Genomic DNA, 14,240 nt, shown 5'->3' with positions numbered 1-14,240 from the left:
AGTACTTTCAAAAATAAAAAATATCAGGTTGAATCTGGTCTTAGTACATCATTAGTTTTAAACTACATTCAAAATATCAGTTAATATCCTGTTCAAACCTACAAGATTCAAGGCAAGTTCAATACTGATTGCCAAATTTAGACTGTGTTTTCTTTTGGGTGTGGGTTTGTGAGTCTATTTTGGTTTGTTTCATTGTTTCTTATATATATTTTTTTTTTAAAGATTCTAAACAAGCCAAAATTATTATTAAAGCTTCCTTTTGGAATTAAGTAAAGCCTTCTTATTCCAGGCTTTTAATTAAGTAGATTTTCATCCTATGTAAGAATTTGGTTACTTTATTACAGTTCTTTCCATTTCCTTCTGTTTGGGATGCTTCTGTCTGTATAAATGCTTAAAGTGAATATTTCCTGTAGTGATTAGGATGCTCAGTGAAGTTGAAGACTCTTATATGTTACTGATTAAAACAGTATTAGAGTTGAAATTCTTCAGAAATGTGATGAGCAAGGAAAACAATCATCAGGAGGGAAGCTGTGATCCAGAGCTCTTTTGGTCAAGTTTGCTCCCGCTTTTTTTGCCACTTTTGGGTGATCTATGCTACTAAGTCCTTATCTAACTCAATTTCTTCCTTTATCTCTAGCATTTTTGTAAGACTCCTTCTGCACCTCCCTTGCCCCATAAGGTAAACATTTAACTTTACTTCAATGAATATTCAAACATTTCAGGTCAAATGAGGCATTCTGTATGATAAAATGTAAGTCCTTCTTGTTACATAACCAAAAACTTTTACGGAAAAAATCTTTGATTTGCTTGGACCTAAACAAAAATGGGGTTTTGATATTTTTACCCCAAAATGTTTTATGTTGACAGCTAAACAAGCAGCACAGAAATGTTATTATCGTTTCTGTTATTAAGTAAAGTGGCACCATTCTCTGTTATGCTCATATTTTTATTTTTATTTTCTAAAGAGAAGCCTATTTCAGAAGCATAGTATCTTCTCGGACTACTCATGTTTTATTTGCCAATAACGTGAGTGTTGTTTTTTAATAGTCTTGCATGATTACAGAGAGTAAAACACACTATCAGAAAAAGAGTTGCTTGTTTGTGTCTGGTATATGCACTGCTCCTTCCACAATTTTTCTGCTCTTGTCTTTTCTTTTCCCTTGATTGTTTCCAAATGATGTTTCAGACAATAGAAAGCTTAGCAGCAATCTTGCTATTGTTTTTGAATTAAATACAGTAATTACTTTTCGTAGAGTTTGTATAATCAGACCTTATCCATATGTGGGATACTGTTGAATGAGAATTCTCTCTGATGATTACTCTAGTGAACTCATGACCATTAGTTTAGCTCAGATGAATTTCTGATTTGCTGGAAAGCCAGTAAACTGCTTTTTTTTTGAGGTTGAGGAGGAACAGAATGGTCAGAAATGCAGAGCCAGTATCATAGCTCAACAACCTTATGTGTTTGGAGCATGTGCTTTCTTCCCTGAATAAGGTTGCTGATTTTGTTGTACTCTATTGCAAATGTTTTGAAAGCCCTTCTGTTACAAGGTAATGAAGGTGGGTAAAGCTGACATTTCCAATTCAGTGAACAGAAGCTAATTAAAAAATATTAAATAATTAAAATTGAGTTCTCAAATGTTACACTGCTTTTTTGCACTCATTTCCCATGTCTTCCCCTTTACCCTATAGAAGCATCAGAGAGATGATACAAAACATTGATTGATTGAACAGATGATTGTTCTCCTGTTCAGAGGGACTTCAACAGGCTGGTGACATGGACAAATGGGAATCTTATGAAGTTCGTCTCAGGGAAACACAAAGTCCTGCACCAGGGAAGGAATCCTGTGCACCAGAACAGGCTGCTGGTCAAGTGCCTGGAAAGTACTTTTGCAGAAAAGGACCTAGGGCTTATGGTGGACAGTGGATTGATGCTGACACAGCAAAAGAGGCCAACAGCATCCTGAGCTGTATTTGGAGAATCATTTTCTGTAGATTGTGGGAGATGATCCTTCCTCTCTGTGTAGACTGGTGAGATTACATCTGACGTGCTGAGTCCAGTTCTGCCCTCTTGGCCTGAGAGACATGGACATGAACTGATAAAGGACCACAAATACTGTGCTTGGACCATCAGACACAGGTTTAGAGATTGAGAGCTGGGACTATTCAGCCTGGAAAAGAGAAGGGGCATTATGTGTGTCTAAATACATAATGCTGAGGTGGAAGTGAGAAAAAAGAAAGGATGATGGAACAAAACTCTTCTTGGTGACAGAACAAAAGGAGAAGCAGGCATCAGTTGAAATACAGGCTATATTTATTTTATTTTTTTTTTTCAATTGTTGGGATGGTCAAACATTGGAACAAGTTTTTCAGAGTGGTTACGGAGTCTCCACCCTTGGAGATGGTCAAAACCTGACTGGACATGATCTGAGAACTAGTTGTAGTGTGCACTTCTTTGAGCAGGGGTCTAGCTAATTTGCCACCTCTGTTTTAAGAGGAGGTGACAGATTATGTCTGATGAGAACCTAGATCTTTTGGCACTGGCATAAAATCCCCCAGCTTTCTCTTGCCAACCTTCAGGAAGAGCAGTCTCAACTCTTGGCAGAGTTTCTGCTTGTTTGCACTCCCAGCTCAGAAATACTTTGATGTTAATATTTCTGGAATGGTATAAATGACTTCCACTCGCACTTTGCAACGTATCCATTATGTTGCTTCCACATGCTGTGTGTAGGGTACAATGTGGTCCTCGTATCTGTGGACAGTCATATGCAAAGGACTCCACACTGTCTTTTCATGGTTTAGGTCAAACAAGCCATCATGTTTTTTCCTTCCTTTTCCTGTAGAGGTCTCAAGGGACAGCTGGCAGCTGTGGGAACTACAAGCATAAATCAACTTTGGAAACAAACTGGTGGAGTACAGATAACTGCAAGCTTGTTCAGAGGCCTCATGCTAATATTGTCAATTGTGTGAGACTCTTACTTGCTTGCTTTCACAAAACAAAAATTAGGAGATGTGTTTTATTATTTTTTTTTCAAGACCTCATCTTGTTGAGGAGAGGGAATTAGGCTGTAGCTGATGGAGAAAACTAAACTACCATTTACTTTGGAAAGAGCTATGGAATTTACTACTATGCTGCCAGATCAATTTAGAGAAATTAAGTATATTTGTAAGAGAATAGATAAGCCACAAAGAAATAAATGGAAACAAACTGAGCCCATATTGCTGTGTAAAATGTTAGTGAAATACCAGAGTTTTGATAAAGGAGAAGCAAAATGCTTTTACGTAAGAAAACTGCTAAATCAGAGCCCGAGGTTGCTGATAGTTCTTGACTTGTTAAAACTCACGGCAGGCTGATATCTTAACACTTGGTGTTTGAGAAACTTACACAAAAGGTCAGTAATCTTCATAACTTTCTATTTGGGCCTCAAGCTTCAGAGGACAATTTTGCATATAAAAAAAATCCAACCAAAAATAACAACCAAGCAAACCCCCAAAACACCACCCCACAACACCCTCCCTCTCAAACTCCCGACCCCCTCCCAAAAAAAAAACAAAAAACCCCAAACCAAAAACTTTTCCCCTCAAAACTCCACCAAAAAAAATGAATCCTAACAAAAAGAACACTTACAGAAACTGCGTGGAAGACCTGTTGCAACTTTGATGTTAGTGGAAGATTTCTGGAAGTTAACAAAAAAACCCCTAAGCAGACAAAAGAACAAAAAAATGCTGAAGAGACAGAACTATGAAATATATTGAGGAAGATACAATGTGATAAAGGTAAACTATCTCCTGTCTTTTTTGAAAAGCTCTGCCTAATTCGGTGTACTCTGCTGCAATAATTTGCTAGAATATATTTTTTTCCTGAAACCCTTCTTGTACAAAAGAAGGAGGAGAAAAGAGACCAATATTAATTTAAATACCCTGCACACATTTCCTTCAAGTTATGCTTACAGTATTTCATAATAATGCCCCATTTCAACTCTACTTAACAGCAAGCTTAGAAGAATTGGAGTAAAGACAGCATGTAAAATTTTATCTTCTGTGTTTTGGTGAATTCTTCTAAATCTAGTAAAACAAACATTATAAAATCAAGATGTTTGTACATTACAAGGGTTGGTTTTCTGAAGGCTAGAAAATGATACATGTGTAATTGGTGAAACTGTGCATTTTTCATATTTGTCTTCTCTCTATTTCAACTATCTACCACCAAAATAAAGATTTTTCCAGTAAAATTTCTTAAAAACATCTTTTTTTCTCTTATGATCTAAATATGTATCTAAATTTGTATCTAAAATTCAGTTAATTGCCCAGTTTTTATTAGACTTTAAAAGAGATTTTATTCTATACAACTTATTTACTGAAACCAAGAGTTTGTGAAATTATGTCCAGAATAAAATGACACAGATCAGGAAATTAATTATTTCTCTACTAACGTATGACAGCCTGACTACCATATGTGCAAATCAGTTTAAAATCTCAGCCTTATTTAGCATTGTATAACCTGAAGTAACTCAGTTCTAAGGACTTTGCAGTGTATAACCTTGAAGCACTTTCTACTATTATTATTATTTCTACTATTATTAAGAGTTTGAAGAAACATTGTCGTTGTATTCCTTCCTCTTCTTGTTTCAGTCAATGCCGTATTCTCTTCAATTTCCCATAATGTTGATATTACACAGCACATATGTCTTTAAGACTGGTAGGTTCACGAAACATTAGAGAAATAACACAACCCTGTATTTTGAACTTTATTATTAAAAAAATATATAAAATAAAGGCAACTAAAAAACTTCACACTGAAAGCTGAGGTCTTTCTCTAGAGTGCCACTGCTGGGTTTAGAATTCAGATTTATGGAAGAAGCGTTCTCTATATATATATTTAATACAATTGGATTCTTCAGACCTTATGCTGAATGCGACAAGGAAATTAAAACTTAATCTCTAGAGAAACCTGAAAATATAACTGACTGAAGAGGAAAATTAATATTGCTTTAAATTCCAACTTGACTAGAAACCTGCTGTGGGTTTGTCTGTATATTAACAAACTGATTATTTCCATAGTCCCACTGAGATCTCCTTTGCCATGTGCTAGGTTTGGCAGGTTTGCCTCTTACTTTCACATTATATGTTGAAAATTAGATTGAAATTAATCATAAGAACTGCAAGTGAATGTTTCCAAATAAGTTTGAAAATAAATTCATTTAAAATCTTCTGTATTTTAAAAAAAAAAGGAAACATGAAGCTTCCTGAATAATTCAGTTAAAACCAGATTTCTGATCTTTTATGTGATGGTGGGAGGGGAAATCAATCCTTTATTCTCCTTACAGGGTGTGATCTGACAGCCAGTAAAATCAGGGTAAAGGCTGGATTGCAGATCGTGCATCTCGGGTGGTGACAGGTTCTTGGCTGCTCTTGACAGAACTTCGTCAACTTTTCTCTGTTTGATTTGTTTATTCTCTCCCCTCTTTGCCTCCAAGAGAAAACAAATTATTTACAGGAGATGAGGGGAAGTCAGTTACCTGGGAGTTATGGGTTAAAAAGTAGGCTGAGTAGCTCTGGCAAGAAAACTTCTGAAATAAAATGCAGCTGTCACATGGTTGGGTCAGAGCAGTTTAAGATGTTGCTGGTGCCTGAGTGAAAACTGGCAGTGACTGACTGCAGATCCTTTCTTCCTTCATCTTCACAGTCATTTACATCATCTGCTGCCAGTTTGACCATACCCTTGCCCTTGTTTTAGTCTACTTCTTGCTCATGTTGAACTAGACGCTAAGTAGCTGATTGTGTGTAGGTAATTAGATACAAAAGTGGGGGTTTTGAGAGTTTTTATTTCTAGTTATGGACTTCACTTTGTGAACTTCACAGTTCTTGTTTAATCTGGTCTATTTGTACATGTAACAGCAGCATATTTTTAGGTGACTTTTGTTTCAAAAAGCTGGCACTGCATAGCTATTTTACGTGTTAGTCTAGCTCCCTGAACATTCTAGATTACCATTGTTGTCTGAAACTTATCTCCCACAGCCCCAAATTCGGTGCAGTTCCAAGAAGGAACTGTGAGGCAAAGGATCCTCTCCTCATACAAAACATGTTATTAGGCCTTGCAATCCTAACCTCCCAAAGAGGTAATAGTTGTGCTGATTGAGACATTAGTGAGGTACACTGGTAAATCCTCAGAAGAAAATAGCACAAGCTTGTTGACAGTCTTAGTGCTACACCCTGTAAAGATTTTCTCTTAGTATAGTTCTGTTGCTATCGAATTAATACTATTGCTGTCCTCAATAACATTTTTCACACTACTACCCATAAAACGATCTTTAGAACTATTGTTCTGATGAGCTTAACATAATTACACAATATGTATATGAGATTATTGCAAGTGTTTATTACAATGATTAGCTAACCAAATTACCCAACAAATTAATGATACATTTCTTAAAAGACTAGCCATGTGTAATTGTACATAATTTAGAAGTGCTCAGAAGATGGTGCACTGTGTTTTTCCACACTATCCTGTCTGCTTTGCTGGAATCAATTTAAATTACAGGCACTTGTGAGTTTCCAACATGTAATTCTGTCTGGACAAATCTAGTAATTTGTCATTGATGCCATAGAAATATTTGTGTTAGAGATTATACAAAGCCTCTAAGAAATGCTGAATGAAGTCAGACACTATATTTAGTTACAGGAATAACTTGGGAGAAACTTTGTTTATTATAATCAAGTCAGATTAGATTTTCATCCATAATATGGACACATATGTATCTGTCAACAAATTATATGATTTTGCAACGTTAATGAACAATCTATTATATATGTGAATCCTCTTAGAAGAGGCAGGCTTTTTTACATATTTCTGTCAGGTTTATTTATTGTGTGTTACATTATAAATACAAAATATTGGTTGCACACTTTAATGTGTGATTTTCTATGTGTTTCTAATGTGTTTGGTTTAGAAGCTAAACTAAATTTTGGTAGTGTTATGAGGACAATGAATAGATGTTAAACTGCAAAGAACTTTATTTTTCAAAGCAAAAATGGTTCTTTTCCCATAAACAATCTATTGCTTTGTTTTTAGTTGAGAAAAATAACAGAGACTTCTCATTAGTAACTGACTTGTGAGGTTGAAGTAGGAAGCCTAGTCCTGGTGAAAGGCGGGCTCCTTGAGAGAATTCTTTAGATCAAGAAGCTATTGTTCTGACAGGTCTTTCTCTGAGCAATGAAAGGAGATGGTTACCCTTGTGCAAATCCTTGTATCGTGTACACTGAGCTAGATGGTAAAAAACCTCTGAAGAACTGAAAACTGTTCTACTAAATATCCTGTTGGTTTCCGGATGTGTCATTCAACATGGTGACAGTTTTACAAGCATGACAAAAATATTCTACCCCCAAAATGTGTGCTGTTACTATCATGGAGATTTTTTTGTTTTGTTTTGTTCTTTGTGTTAAAATGGTATTTATTTGTTTATTTAAAGCTTATTCTCAAATTTGAACCTACTTGGATTCGGAATCCAAATATTTTCTTTGTTTTTAGAGACTCCTTTGCATTTTTACTGAGCTGTGTGAAAAAAAGGGCATATACAGGTGGATATGACTTTTAGGCCTTTTGACACATGACTCTTCCACAGAATTTACAAAACCTGTAAAGGAGCAATCTCTTGCTGAAGCATTCTGAAAACCAGTAGAGGACAATTCAATAAGCCAGTGAGGTGTTGGAACATGCTGGGCACAGATGGGTCTCTGCAATAGAGGCTGTGACAATCTACGTGCTTTGGTGAGAGAATTTTGTGAGGTTGCTTAGACCTCTCTTGGTGCTGCACTCACTGCACACCTACTGGTGTGGGCAAAAAAAACCCCAAAAACACAGAAGTAAGAAGACTGAAAATAAAGGAATAACTTCTACAGTTGTATACATATCAATATGTACATATTTCTTATACATATATGCAAGTTTTTCAAGAACTTACTAGTTATACAGCTCTCACCACAGAAGACTGATGATTTTGAAAGTGAAGGATCCTCTTTCCCCTTTGCCCTGGTGGGTTGTTAGCCATTGACAGGTTGCAAACAGGTCTGTTAGTTCTGAGTTGGTTCTCTGCTCTCTGAGCACACTTTTGCTTCACTCTGTGCCCTACAGTTTGGTTCAGGTCTTTTCTGCATCACCTACATAACTTCAGTCCAGATGTTGGATCAGGGTATGTAGGTTTCCATAAAAGGATTGTGAGCCAGCCTCTTTCTCCTTACAAATCTCAGAGCTGTTTCATTTATTCATTTTTTCTGACACTGAAAATTAATTTTCTTTGTCCCATGCACTGATGTTGCATTATACGACGACTGATGAGAATAGTTACAGTCATTTAAAAAACAAAAAAAACCCTGAACACAAGTCTCTAAAAGCAATACATTCTGAGCTCTCTAGAGGAAAGCATTCTTCTCTTCAATTTTAGCAATTACAAGTGTGACTCTTTGCTGTCCTGGGGTTGAACTGATGTCATGTCACAGAGCCAAGCACTGGATGAAAGTCTCCAGGAGAAAGACATCCCCCTTCTGGAAGAACATACCACTAACTCCTCATCGTACCATGACAAATAATGTGAAAAGGGAATAAGGGGAAGTGTAGGATATCTGGGAGCTGCTTAGAAGTAATCCCCTGTGAAAGTCTTCTTGCAAAGTTTTTTGCATGAAACTAAATCTGCTCAATCAGGTTAAAGTTTTATTGATATGTTCCAGTGTACTCTTACCCTTTGTTCAAGGTTGTGATGATGACCAGGATACTGAGACCCTGTCTCAGAGCTTGCACTGTTGCTTGGAGTTACTCTATTCCAGATGTAGGACTTGACATTTTCCTTTGTGAGACCTCATGAAATCTTGTTTACCCATTTCTTCCAGCAACTGAAAGAAAATGACCATGTTCATTTGAGAAAGAATATGTAAATTTTGCTGGTACATTTCCTGCAACTGAGTTACAATCTGTGAAGCAATTTTCTGATAGCTTACTGGCATATTCTTACACAATGACCTTAATGCCCTTTATGACAAATTTTCAGGATTATCAAATTTCACCGTAGTTAGAAATTAAAAAGTGTGCCTCTTCTCATTTTTGACAATTTTCATGTATATTCAATAGTCCGAAGCAATTTAATCTGCTGAAGTTTTATGAAAACTATAGCTTCTTTCTCCTTGAACTACTTTTAGTGCTTATCCAAATTGAGCTATGCAAGGAAAATCTGGGCCAGTTCATTTACTGAGGTTGGTTACTCTTGTGTTTAATATTCTCTAATGATCCACTAGTGTATTCATGAATGTGTGTTGCTATCCAATAGATTATAGACAGATACATAAGCTGCATAACAAAAAGAAAGTAGTTGTTGGAGGGAGATGACTATTAAGTAATATATTCATGAGTAGCGAGTCTCAATTTGGCTATGTCCACAGATTATTTGGATCTTTTTAATTTAAGAATCTTGATGGACACAAAATGTAACTGAAATGAAAGTCTCCTAGAAATAATTGATGAGATAATGTTCTCTTAGGAATAAGAATTAGCTGTACTTGGTCTTTAGCTAGTAATAGATGTGAATGAACACAAATATTGCACTGTTTTAGAATGTTTTTGGCAGGGAGTGCTGTGGTAGCACTTGGTGTGTAATGCATTCAGCATTTCCAGCTCTGGCAGTCACAGTTTCCACTTGGAAGATTTGCTTTTAACTCAACATCAAATGAACATGAATGAGGCTGGTCATTGGTAAGTGACTGATCCATTATTCCATAAATGCACACGACAAACCATCAAGTTCTGCCTGACATCTGAAATAGTCTACTCAGCAAGGCATTTGATATTAAGAGGTAAAACTTAATTGGAAATAATGTGTTTGAAGAATGTTTTGGTAAACACTTTTGTGAAATGTAAATAAGATAAACTCTAGGATTCTTTCACTCCTTAAACTTAAATGGTATAGTTCTGTTCTTATCAGCATGCTGGATCACTGTTGCTTTCCCAGCCAGGAGTAGGACAAAGCCAGTAGGACAAACCACTCTGTTACTTGTGGATATTTGGGCTTCTTAAAAACCAAACCAAAAGGACAAAGCTCCTTCAGACTTCTCTTTATTTGGGGGAGGCAAAAAAAAGTAAAAAAAAAGTTGCTTTCTCCCTCAGGTCACAGATAAAAATGAACTGTGCAAACTGTGACCAGACTAGATCCTCAAATTTCATTATTTAGGAGGGTAATTCTGTTTGCATACTGATGTCTCTGTACTTTTCAGATGACCAGGGAGAAGTGATATATCTCAATTATTTTCTCTTAGCGAATTCTTTCTTTATCTCTTGGAAGTGAAGGACAGGTAGCTACCCTGATAGGAATCTCAAGGCAAAGGTTGTTCAGAAAGATGGACTGAGACACTTCACTGAATGAAAACTCTAGCTAATTTTGTAATGAAATAAGTATCATTTAGAACAGAGCTTGTAAGGACTATACAGAACAAACTGTTGTTATATTAATAAAATGCAACAAAACAGAAAAGAGAAGTTACATATAACTAATAATTGTATCTTTTTGTTAAAGATATTAAAGGCAACATTCTCCATTAAAATTTAGGAGTTTTGTATCTCTATGAGACTTGATTATTGACATCTGACCTGTTTTAATGAAAAATAATGTCTACTGGTATCTTCACTAACTGAAGATATTTCCTTTGTATAGTGTAAATATAAAAATTTCTTTGGAGATGATTCCTCTTCAGACCTAGATTAATTCCAGCATATGTAATTGCTGGCCATCTGTCTGAACATATATGATACAACAATGTGAAAATTAGGTAATTTAAACAAAATAGTCCTGGGACATCTAAAGGAATGGAATGCAATCCAAAGAGAGGAAGAGAGGGAAAGGGAAATAAAAGTTGAGGGGAGAGGAAACGATAACCCTAGGTCCTCTGTGGAATCTAGACACTTCAAATGCTTTTTTTAGATGCAAAACTTGAATTCAGTATGTAATTCTTTTAGATTTATGAAAGTACTCATTAATGAGTTAGAATTCTGTGTTATAAACCTATATTAACAATCTTTCCTTGTACTGATATATATTATAAATATATATTAACAATGTTTATGATTTAAAATGGCTCTTTGCTTTTTTTTTTCTGTTGTTTTTCTGGATTTTTTTTAAAGACAAGAGATTGTACTCTCTGTCTTGTTCCTAGCATACCAAAACTGAGCTTCTGTCCTTCTTTCAGTCATTATTAATGATGATATTTTGTGATCCTTTTCCTTATCAGAAATAGGAGCAGAAATTATGGCAATGGATGAATTAACACTTTAACAAATGTAATAGGGCTTCGCTTGGGGTTTGTTGTTGATGTTTTGTTTGTTTGGTTTTTTTCCCCCCTTCCCTGACAAAGGGCTCATTTTCATCATACAATTAGAATGACAAGCTCTTGGAAATCTTCCTCTTAAGATCAATTTTAAGGCTTGCTTTTAGCCGGAGATCTATCCAATTCAATAAAGTGGAGCTGAAGTGTGAATTAACCTTTATACTGTGGGTACATCTGTATTAGTGTTCATATGAGGACTGAAGTTTTGAAACTGGCTTCCAAATATCCCCACTTTGCTCTGCTTTGCTTTAGGGAATGGTCTACATTTCCTGAAAACTACAGTTCTTCTGTATGAAATCATCTGTATCAGAAATAGTGTAGTGAGCAGGAATAGGGAGGTGATCATGCCCCTCTACTCAGCTTTGGTGAGGCCTCACCTTGAGTACTGTGTCCAGGTTTAGTTCCCTCACTACAGGAGAGACATCGAGGTGCTGGAGAGGGTACAGAGGCAGGCTACCAAGCTGGTAAAGGGCTTAGAACACAAGTCGTATGAGGAAAGGCTGAGGAATCTGAGGCTGTTTAGCCTGGAGAAGAGGAGATTGAGAGGACACCTCATTGCTCTCTACAACTGCCTGAAGGGAGGTTGTAGACAGGTGGGCATTGGTCTGTTCTCCCTTGTGGAGAGTGATAGGATGAGGGGAAATGGGTTTAAATTGTGCCAGGGGAGATTCAGTTTAGATATTAGGAAGAATTTCTGTACTGAGAGAAACGTTATCTATCAAGTATTTTCTGCAATGTTGAGTCATATATCATGTTACTAGCCATATTTCTGATACAGACTAAGTGGTGGGATATATAAATAATAGCTGATTATATTCAAGAGCAACTCTTAGTTAAATTTTTTTAATATGATATGAAATATATATGTAGTATTTTTATTACATGCAATGACCATATCATCACTGTCCCAAGAGACCTAGAAGGTGTTCCTTAAAAGTGAGATCTTGCAAAACTATCTGTTACAAATAAATACTGCTCCTGGAAGTCCTGATCACAGCGTCAAGGCTTTGACTTTTTTGCTTGGCTTTTCCTTTTTCTGGTTTTCTGCTTCCTTGTGTGTTTCTTTGTTTTACAAAGGCAACTGCATTTGTATTTTGTTGTAGAAATATTACTTTCAGTATTAATATCCATGTATTACACAAATTAACATCCATATATTAATTAATGCACTGGGACAGGAACATGAGGGGAAAAAATATTTGTTATTAATGAATACTTCAGAATAAATGTGCTTTAAGATCTAGAAAACAGAACGATAATTATGTGATTACTGGTATGTACTGAGCATTGTTGAAGAGATATACAGTCCAAATTATCTGTCGTTTCCAGTTTCTCATAGAGTTGCCAATATAAACACAGCTGTTTAAAAATCACTGTAAATAGAGACTTATAGCTGTAAAGAATCCACTGAATAGTTCCTAGAAGAATTTTAGTTTGATTATCCATGGTATACAGGAGAGAAGTCTTTGCAGAAACTTCCATCTCCATTGTTAATGTGTGAGATGAGGATGCTAGTAGAACTCCTCAGAAAAGAAGTCAAGTGCATGGGGGTGATTGCTTACAGAAAAGAATTTTTCATATGTAAAGTAGGATATTTGGAATGGCAGGAATTGTATTGACATATTCATAGAAAACAGCTCAGGAAGACTGCATGTCATCTGTTAATTCACCTTATTAAATTAATAAAAATACTAATTACACTTGTCATGTTAAGTTCTGTTCTTTTTAAATACTTGATTATGAAAATGACTTAGTAAAAATTCCTAGGTAGCTGTCACTTACTCCACTGTCTCATTTTTAAAACAGAAAACAAAATTTAAGAAACTGAAATGCTTAGTTTTTATTAATTTACATTTCATCCTATATTCTTTTCTGTAGATAGAAATGAACGAAGTATATCAGGCCACCTATGTCACAAAGTACCTGGGGGTCAATGAGCCTTAATGAACTTCTGGCCGATAATCATGGTTCAGCAAGGGAAAGGCAAGTGCCTTTGCAGACTGGACTGAAATAGAAATTGAAATAGAAATTGGCTGGATTACAGAAATAGTTGTTACCTGTTTCATTTAATGAAATGTGTTTCAATACATCCTTTTCTTTACAATGAAATGGAGGGAATCAGGTCTCAGACAGTACTCTTTTTCCTTTTTTAGTAAATGAAATATAAATGGAAGAAGAGAGAAAGAAAACAAAACAAGTGATGCAAAAGCAATCATTCATCACTTCCCATGGGCAGACCAACGCCCAGCCAGTTCTTGAGGAAAATATGTCTGACCTTCCTAAACTCTCTTCTTTTCCCTTTGTCATGCTGAGCATGGCATTACATGGCATGGAATATCTCTGGTTAGTTTGGATCATCTGCCTGGTTGTGTCCCCTCACAACCTGCTGTGCAGCCCCCAGTCTGTCACTGCAGGAGGGCAGACTGAAACAGGCGTCGACGCTGTGCAGGCACTGCTCAGCAAAAGCTAGAACATGTGTTTTCAGTATTGTTTTGGTCAGACATCTAAACTAGCACCACACAAGCTGCTATGAAGGAAGTTAACTCTGTCCCAGTGCTGATCAGTACCTCTCCACAACACATATATTTCTCTTTGTCAAACAGGTTAAATCAGCAATCTAAGAATCCTTTTCTTCTAAAACAAATGGAGTAGGAGACAGAAATATTGGGGGGAAAGATGGTTGTTAAAATACCTTAGCTAGCAGTAGAGAATCTCTTCCATAATTTTCCTCTTCCCTTAAGGAAGAGAGAAATCAGTTCACATTTTATGGACTAAACTATTTTATGAGTTATAGATGATCAATTCTGTGAGAGAGTATACAGTTGACAGGGATAATATCTGACAAGCAGATTTGACAAGGATAACATTTGCTACAT

This window comes from Apaloderma vittatum, unplaced genomic scaffold, assembly GCF_000703405.1.
Source record: "Apaloderma vittatum isolate BGI_N311 unplaced genomic scaffold, ASM70340v1 scaffold9621, whole genome shotgun sequence".
NCBI lineage: Eukaryota > Metazoa > Chordata > Aves > Trogoniformes > Trogonidae > Apaloderma > Apaloderma vittatum.
This window is presented reverse-complemented; position numbering follows the sequence as displayed.